At 41.4% G+C, this 8563-nt stretch overlaps 1 long non-coding RNA gene across 1 annotated transcript; it reads right to left on the bottom strand.

Moving 5' to 3' along the window:
- Positions 1–405: 405 nt before the first annotated feature.
- Positions 406–8399, bottom strand: LOC115606743. Its single transcript, XR_003990989.1, has 3 exons — positions 5748–8399; positions 4482–4570; positions 406–3113 (listed from the first exon to the last, which is right to left on the bottom strand). It is a non-coding gene; the product is annotated as an uncharacterized LOC115606743 (long non-coding RNA).
- Between the last annotated feature and the right edge of the window lie 164 nt (positions 8400–8563).

The following is an 8563-nucleotide window of genomic DNA, read 5'->3' as shown; positions in this document are numbered from 1 at the left end:
GGCCCAGCCCAGCCCAGCCCAGCCCAGCCCAGCCCAGCTCAGCGAGGCATTTGCCTCCTTCAAAGCGCAGAGGACCGCGGAGGACAGCGCTGTCCGGGCGGGCGTCAAGGGCACTACGGGGTGTGTGGCAGCCCCTCACGGACCAGGCCCCGGGCGCGCGTCTGCCGCCGAAAGGGCACGGTCTAATGAACAACCCCCCAGGCACATGCGGGGTGTCTCCCGCGCTGCGGGTCTGCCCCACTTGCATACCTCGCCAGGCACTGCCGGCCTCGGCAAACTAGGGCGGAGGAGACGGACCCGGTGGAAATGGCGCAATCCCAGCAAGGCTGCGCCAGAAAAACGAGCGATATAGATCCCTGAGGTACAATTGGAAGAAAGAAAAAGAAAAAGAGGGGGCTTGCTCAGTACAGTATCTTTGTTTTTATTTCCAGACATCCTGTCTATTCAGATAGTTTCCAACAACTTCAGTAACTACAGTTCATCCAGCTCAATGTGTCCAAGTAAAAAGCAGAAAACACAGAGCAAATGGAATAGAATATTAATTTCTTTACTCTGGTATTGGCTACTTAGATATCGGGACATGAGAGAGAGAAGGGAAGAAGGGAGATTGAAAAAGGGTGTAAAAATGTATTGATTTAAAATAAAAGCTTCTGTATTAAATGCAAGGAGTTCACTGTCTATATATAATGGGCATCCATATGTTACATAGAAGTTTGGGGATTTTTTAAATCAACCCAAGGGATGCCCTCTATAGTTAAAATGCAGAACAGGAAAAAAAACCTTCTCAGGGAATTGTAGTAGATGGGAACTAGATAGAGCTTTACATGGGTAAGTTGCTATTTGTGTTGAAGTGGTACCATACAAAATCAAAGAAATTCAGTTATTAATTAGTAACTGCTCTCTACTGAATCAAAGGGTGAAGAGTTCCATTGTGCTAGGTATGGTTCATCTAGAAGAGAAACAGAAGCTGGCCAGAGGGGAAAAGGGTAGATTGATTAAGAAACAGAGTCTATTAGAAACAAAAAAATCATACCGTAAGAGGCAGGAAGACCAGAAGGCAGACTAAATGTCTGTCTTGCAGTCTTCTAGCCATTTTGCCTGACTTGCCATCTTATAATCTGCAGGGCAGACTAGTTCATCTGCTACAATTTCTAGGATGTGAGAGATTTGGAGTAAAGTAAGGACAGTCCTGTTGCAGTCTTTCTCTGCCAAAATTCTTGTCATCTCCAGTGAGAATCAGACTTTGGCTTTGCATTGTGGTGACAGCAGCTCTGTCATCATTTCTGTGAATGACAGATATATCCCTGTCTCTGCGAGACAGCTGGCCTCTTATGAGCACTTCAGACAAAGCTAAAGATACAGGACTTTGACATATATCGTTTATCAATAATTTTTCTGAGCAAAACTCATCTGTCATCTCTCCTACCCATTTCTGCCAGTCATTTAGCAACAGAATTGCTGTTGTCACATCTGGCAATATTGCCTCCTAATTCAGGAGCCTCCTATCACCATTGGAAGTTGCCAGTGTCTCTCTCTCCAGCTGTTAGACGAGTCTCAGCTAAAAAAAAATCTTTCTCCTTCCTACTTTGACATTCTTTCCTACTTCATTCTCCCTCCTACTTCTCCTTCTTTCTTTGCTGTGATGCATTATTTAATGGTGTATGTCAAATATACATCTTTTGGAGCTATTTTGCGACCCAGTTTCTATGACAGCCACAATACACAATTGTTGTTTAGAAGGTAACATTGTAGATGAGCAATCTGCTTCAGCTCCTGCACTAGGGAGATGCTCCTTTGGTTTCCTCAGTTTCCTGGCCTCTTTTGAGAAGTGTGCAGTTGCTTTCTCTTTATAGACAATGAGCTGTTCGTGCTTGCAGATGTTTATGGCTGTCTGGCTATAAGACAACAGTGGTTCTTTTTAATACTTTATTTTCTTCCCCTTGAACCGTTTTCTGTGGTTTAATTTTGGTGTCAGAATGGCTAATTTTGAGTTTGTGAATAGGTAAGGCTCTTAGCACTGGACAGAGTGGACCATATAGTACAAAGCGGCTGTACAAGCTTATTCAAAACCATATGGCTTTGTGAGCATATTGCTCTGTGAGTCGTTATTTTATCCACGTGCTTCTAACCCAGCTGTGAATAACTTCTTGTCCCTGCTCTGCATTAGCTGTCACATACCAAACCTAGAAAATGCTTACATAAAAGGTTTGGCTGGTCAAAAATGTTTGGTGGTTTGTTTTTTTGTTGGTTGGTTGGTTTTTTTGTTTGTTTGGTTTTTGTTGGGGTTTTTGCTTTGGTTTTTGTTTGGTTGGTTTTTTTGGTTTTTTTTTACATTTTCTTCTTGAAATGAGAAAACAATTTATTTTTTGTATTAGTTTAGCCACCAGTGCAAATAAATAATTCACATAGTTATCCTTGAAGCTGACCTGGTACACTTCTCACTGCTTCTGTCTTCTGCTTCTCATGAGGTTTTGATTGTCCCTGCCCACGGCAGGGGGGTTGGAACTAGATGATCTTAAGGTCCTTTCCAACCCTAACTATTCTGTGATACTATGATTCTGTGATTAAAGAATTAGCACGGTGCAGCACCTGAAGATGTATGCTTCCTGCGTGGAGAACTGGCTGGCATTTCAAAAAACAAAGGAATGATCAGTGGTGGATCAGTGCTGCATAAAGGTGTTTCTAAGGAAATTACAGCAGAAGGGACACTTGGACTTAGACTTGTCACCATTTTCATCAGCCTGCAATCAATATTAAATATGTTAGTTTCAAAATGAATGGCAAAATGGTCAGTAATACCGAGAGGAGAGTCATACAGGGTGAGCTAGATTACTTGGTAAGTAGAATCCATTTAAGCAAGGTGAGTTTTAATACCACATCATGCAAAATTCTTATCTGGAAGTAAGAAATGGGGGGTTAAATACAGGCTGTCCTGGGAAACAGTGACTCTGAAAAGGATCCACAAGGGTTATGACAGAGAAGCAGCTTAGCATGAATTCCTGGTGCTATGAAGTCACAAAAAGCCTCGTGCAGCCCATGGATGTAGAAGCAGGGGCATGGTGAACTCTAGAAGGACTCTGTGTTGTTGGGGCATTGAAGTTTCTAAAACAATGCTGGAAGAGAGAAGAGAGTTAGAAGACTACAAACATAATATAAGGCTAGTGTTTATTGGAAGTGTAGGGGAAATACAAGAAGTAAACTTTTTTTGTGGTGAAGTTTTAAGAGGTAAATATTACATTGTCAGATTAAAATAAGGTGAACTCATTTTTTCTGTCCTTATTGTCCATCACATTACAAGGAGAAATTGTCCAAGTGAGCAAATGAAAACATTTTGTATGGTTTGCTCATTACACAAAGATTAAGAAGTGATCTAACTATCCTCTCTATGTACCTATACAAGTTAGAAATGAAAGATCTGAATGTACTCTTTCATCTCATAGAGGAAGGCAAACCAAGAACCAGTGACTGGAAGTGGAAATTAGGGAAATTCCAACAAGAAATTAGGCAGAAATATTTAACACTGAGAGTGATTAAGCTTTGGGAAACTGTGGGAGGTGCTCACTTTTCAATCCCTTGTTATCTTCTAATCAAAGCTGAAGTCTCTTGGGAAGAGACGCTTCCACTATTACAAGATCTGCTTTGGACAAGCCTGAGCAACCATACAGGCTCATACATGAACACCCAGGTGAAACAATGTCCCACAATATATACAGCATCAGACAAGAAAAATTCATATTCTCTTCTGAATTGATCCTCTGTGTGCATCTTCATCTATCTCCTTATTCTGGACTTTATCTGAAAAAGACCTGGTAATGGTTCAGAGATGCCTGCTCTGGTAGAGCTTTGATAAAAAGAAGCATTAGGCAAGGAATGGTTCTGAGGTCATTAAACACATTTTCCCTAGATACAAATCTGTCTCTAAGAAAGAAGGATTAATCCTTTTTTTTTTTTTTTTTTTTTACCACGATACTTTTTGCTTAACATTTCTGGACATTAATGCTATCAGGTTTCCACATACATCCTTTTTCCACAAAATGGTCATGCCAAATTGATCCTCTGTATGGTGAGTAAGGAGTTCAGGCTCTGCGGAGGACTTAATCCGTGGCATGGCTGCCAGCAGGGACATTTTTAGTTAGTTTGATGAGAATACCGCAACTGGTTTTGAGAACATATTTCTGATGCATTCCAAGGAGTCTTTTGGGGTAGATTTAGGCTGTTAAATCCTCTGCACCGTTTTTATCTACTTCAGCACTTTTCACATTGGCAAATACAGAATTAAATGGTTCATGAAATATCTTGTAACAAATGAAGATGACAATACAAAGTAATGGAATAAGCTATTGTTAATATCAGATACCTGTATGCCTAACAGACACTGCACATTGTGAGATAGAAATGATCAAAATAAACACCACTTCTTAACTCAAGGGATAAATTATGCCATGGGTAAGATGCTAAACAATGAAAAAAAAGAGATTTACCTAGATGGAAAAGTTCAGCCACATCAGCAGCCCCTGCACTTCACACTCCTTTAGGGGTTACAGGCAGCATTCAGAAGGAATAATTATAGCTGGGGGAAGAAGATCAGAAGGTCTGTTAGTGCTTTTGTAAAAATCTTTAAATTCTTTGAACTATGTCTGTATTCTCTGGAATGACTGAAAGGGAGGCTGGTTTAATTTCTATTACTTGTTGTTCTTTGTAGAAAATTAAACTTTCTCAGATAGGCAAAAATTATTCCATGTACTTCTGTAACACCTTCCAGACTCCTGGGTGTTCTGCAAATGTTTTGGAAGCATTCCACTCCCAGCTGATAAACATCATCTTTTCACACGGGACATGGTGGCCTCACTGACACTTCCCAACAACCCGCAAGAAGTGGTGAAGCATTCTTTAGCCACCAATAACTTTAGCAAACAAAATAAAGGGGATTTTTTTGCCAGCAGAAATTACGAGAGAGATGTATGGAGGTGGTGTGCAATTGTCTACACTGATACTGCGTAACAAGGTTGAGCAAAGGCTTTTCAAAATACTAGTAGAAGCAGATTTTGCAGCTCACCTAAAGCACAGCTTTGGAAAGCAGAACATCACTTTCTGTTGTCACATTCAGACATTAGTCACTACTGCCTTGAAGGGAGTGAATGACCTGGGGCAATGGGCATGTTTCTGTCAAGAGATGTCTTATCCAAATGTTGTCTCTGTACATTATGATTGGTAAGAAGATCCTATTGTAAAATTTGATGGCTCCCAGAGTCAGCTGTGAGCTTTCCATTGCTGATCTAAAGGGAAAACCTGCCAATCTCCATTTAAAGTTGGACCAAGAACATGGGTGGGTTTAGCCCAGCAGGAGATCTGTGGGACTATGTTAAGCTATCTTCTGGAATTATCTGCAGGCAGGTTGTTTTGCTTTCTGTCTTCCATGTCAATTTGCCCATCTGTCAACCCTTATACAGAGGTATTTGTAATACTTCTTCTGGTGACTTGAACTAACCAGAAAATAACAAAAATATTTCAGAAGTACAGATCTCTAGCAGCAGAGATCCCACCAGCCAGATCTCCAACTTGTATGAATTGGCATTGTTACAGTCACTTTAAGAGCTGAACTTTTTTATAGCTGCAGAAGCTGCATCTGCCTCAACATTTGTGTTGCTGACCATCCACAGAGTGGCAGGACAGATCAGAAGAGTAAAGAAGGACCTGCTGGGTCAAGCTGTTCTTCCCACTGCTCTGGTAGCAATTTCTCCCCATACCTTTTCATGTCTCCGCGTTAAGCTGGTTCTCTGAGTCCACAGAATTGTGGGATCACCTTTCTGGGACTGTTTCGATCTCTTTTCCCGTGTCTCCTCCTGTACCTGAGGAATGTCTGGTATAAATGAGACCTTCCAGGTATCTTATCATATTCTTCACCAAAGCAAATCCAAAAAAGAGGTTGATTTTCAGTAGAGAAGGCTCCTGCTGACCTGTCCTCTGTTCCGTCTGTCTGGCTGCTCCTCCTGCTCCTGTGCTTGGGACAGAGAGGCCTGAGACTTTGGGTTTGTTTCTGCATTTCATGAGATTCACACCTAGGGTGCAAAAGTCTTCAACAAGAATGAAAAGGAAACGCTTTTTGCTTTTCGTCTTTCACAGCAATTTGGGGTAATCTGAGATTTAATTTATTCATCAGTTGAAAGGGAAAGGGAAATCAAGCCAGCATCTTTCTTTTTAGCCAAGCTCTTTTTTTCGTACCCCATGCAGGCTCACACAAAAGAGCTCTGATCACTCTAACTAGGTGCTTGTTCTAATTATAGAAAGATTTAGCGTTGGTTACATAATTGCCCACTGCACATCGGCACACAGCATTGTTATACTACAAAAGCCTCTTTCCCCCCGCCTCTTCGCAGCAGACCCAGCGTCAGCCTGTTTAACTGAGAGCTGCAAGGAACAGAATTAATCTGAAGCAACCTCCCATAGCTTTTCCAAGAGAGGCCAGCAAAAATCAGATACTGACCTGCTCCCTTTGCTGGGAGCTTTGCCAGCATGCGTGATCTAATGGTTAAAGCAGGGGATTGATAGCCTGGGCCACAGTCTTAAGTGTCCTGGGTAGAAGCAGTGACCTGTGATCAGAAATCAGTGGTTGTGCTGAGGTTACAGTCTCTATTTCAGAATTTTATATGCAGTAGCACAGTAGCTTTAAATGGATGTCCTGCTATTATGCCGATGGAGGTCGTGAATGTGCAGATGTAAAAATCTATAGCAAAACTTCCACAGGGTGTAGTACATACAGGAGCGGTCGATCCTTTGCCCATATTTCTATGCTTATTTTATTCTGTGATTCAGAGTGATTACTTCATGTTCATCCTGCACTCATTTCTCTGATTTTCTCAGTAGTACATTACGTGCACATCTCCTTGACTTTTTGTTTTCTTCCTCATTTAACATCACCCTCTAAACTGTAAAGCTTCCTTCCAACAAATAGTCTTTCCTACACAATTTGTAATGGTGCAAGACTAAGCTGGGATGCTTCACTGCCCCCCAAGCAGTTCAAAAGCTCCCATCTGTCCAAGAAAGGAAGGAAACTTACGGGATTGTAGCCAGTTTTGCCATCATATGGCTGATGCAGCAACTGGCTGTGTGGGCCCTGTATCCTCAGCATGCTGGCAGGGTAATTACCCTTAACACTGCCCTTCATAATTTGTAGCTGCTTTGTTCCTTAAATAATATTCAGCAAGAAGCCCACATTGTGCATTTTTGTTCATGTCTGCCACAGGAGACAATTAGGGAAAACAAAAGTGAAGTGAAGCCAGATGGAAACAAAAGGGGAACCCAGCAAATATTCCCAGTATTATGTTGATCTTTTCCTAAAATCTTTCATATACCATTGTCCCACACCTGGGGAGAAGGTGGACAGGTTACCTTTACAGCACTTTCCGCAGGGGCTTGGATGAAAAATCTGTCCATCCTGGAAGAGAGGCTGGTCATCAGGAACTTGCCCTGAGCACCGTGTCCTGGTTTATTACTTCTAGAAGCTGAGACCTTTTCCTTCAACTGTTTTTCAACCCCTTTTCCCCCTGTCTCTACCTTTTTGGGTGTAGCTGTATCCCTGCAAATACTAATGGAAATGCAGTGTGTTGATGCTTTCCTGGATTTTTCAGTGTTTCCAGAACCCTGCTGGAAACAATAATTCTCAAAGTATTATTAAGATCCTTTTGGTCTCATTCTGGTTTTGGTCTTTTGCATCCTTTTAAAGTATTAAGGATTAATTGTGGTAATGGTGTCCTTAACTCTGTCCCAAATACTTCCAATTTCCCACTATGGGTTCCCAGGTTATTGAACTGCAGGTTCTACTTATGAGAAGGATATTGACTGGAAAACATTGAGTTTCCTTCTTTTCACAATGGGAGAGAAGTTCAATCAGAAATACTAAGTTTCAAGGGGGTGACTATCAAGCTAGGTATTTACTCCAAGGAATATGAATCTCTTACAATAATTATGATGATTCAGCAACATTTTTTCATTCTCTGCTTTGTTCCTTCTCTTTTATTGTAATAAAAGAGAAAGACAACTGGGGAAAAGATTGGTTTTGCATTGAACCTTGAATATGATAACATTTATTATCATTTTCATTTCTTATTTTAAGGAGCTAAAGGTTAGCTTCAGAGAGAGCTTTCTTCCCATTTTACAATTACTTTCCCTTGTTACCAACAGCTCTTTTATTCTTGATGAACACAGTTGTTTTACTGGATCATTCTCTTGGATGGAGAACACCAGTTCTTGGAATTCTACCCTTAAATATAAGCTGATAATAAGCAGCCATGTATGCATTTCACCAAATGATAAAAGCTAAGTATAGCTGCGTAGTCTACGCTATCAATTTACGCTGCTTGAGGATCTGACTACATGATGGACAACATTGTTCCATGTTCAGCAGGAGCAGGGCAGGTGTTCACCTCTACTGGCAGAAGCCCAGTGGTCAGAGCACTCCCTTAGCACAGAGAGCAGACACAGCATTGTGAGCCCATGTGCTACGGCGGTATAGGTGGTGGTGCTCACACCTAATCCTCATGTGCTGCAGTAGCCAGGCTCACCA

Source organism: Strigops habroptila, chromosome 4, assembly GCF_004027225.2.
Source record: "Strigops habroptila isolate Jane chromosome 4, bStrHab1.2.pri, whole genome shotgun sequence".
NCBI lineage: Eukaryota > Metazoa > Chordata > Aves > Psittaciformes > Psittacidae > Strigops > Strigops habroptila.
Note: the sequence above shows the minus strand (reverse complement) of the source record. Positions and strands in the feature narration are given on the sequence as shown.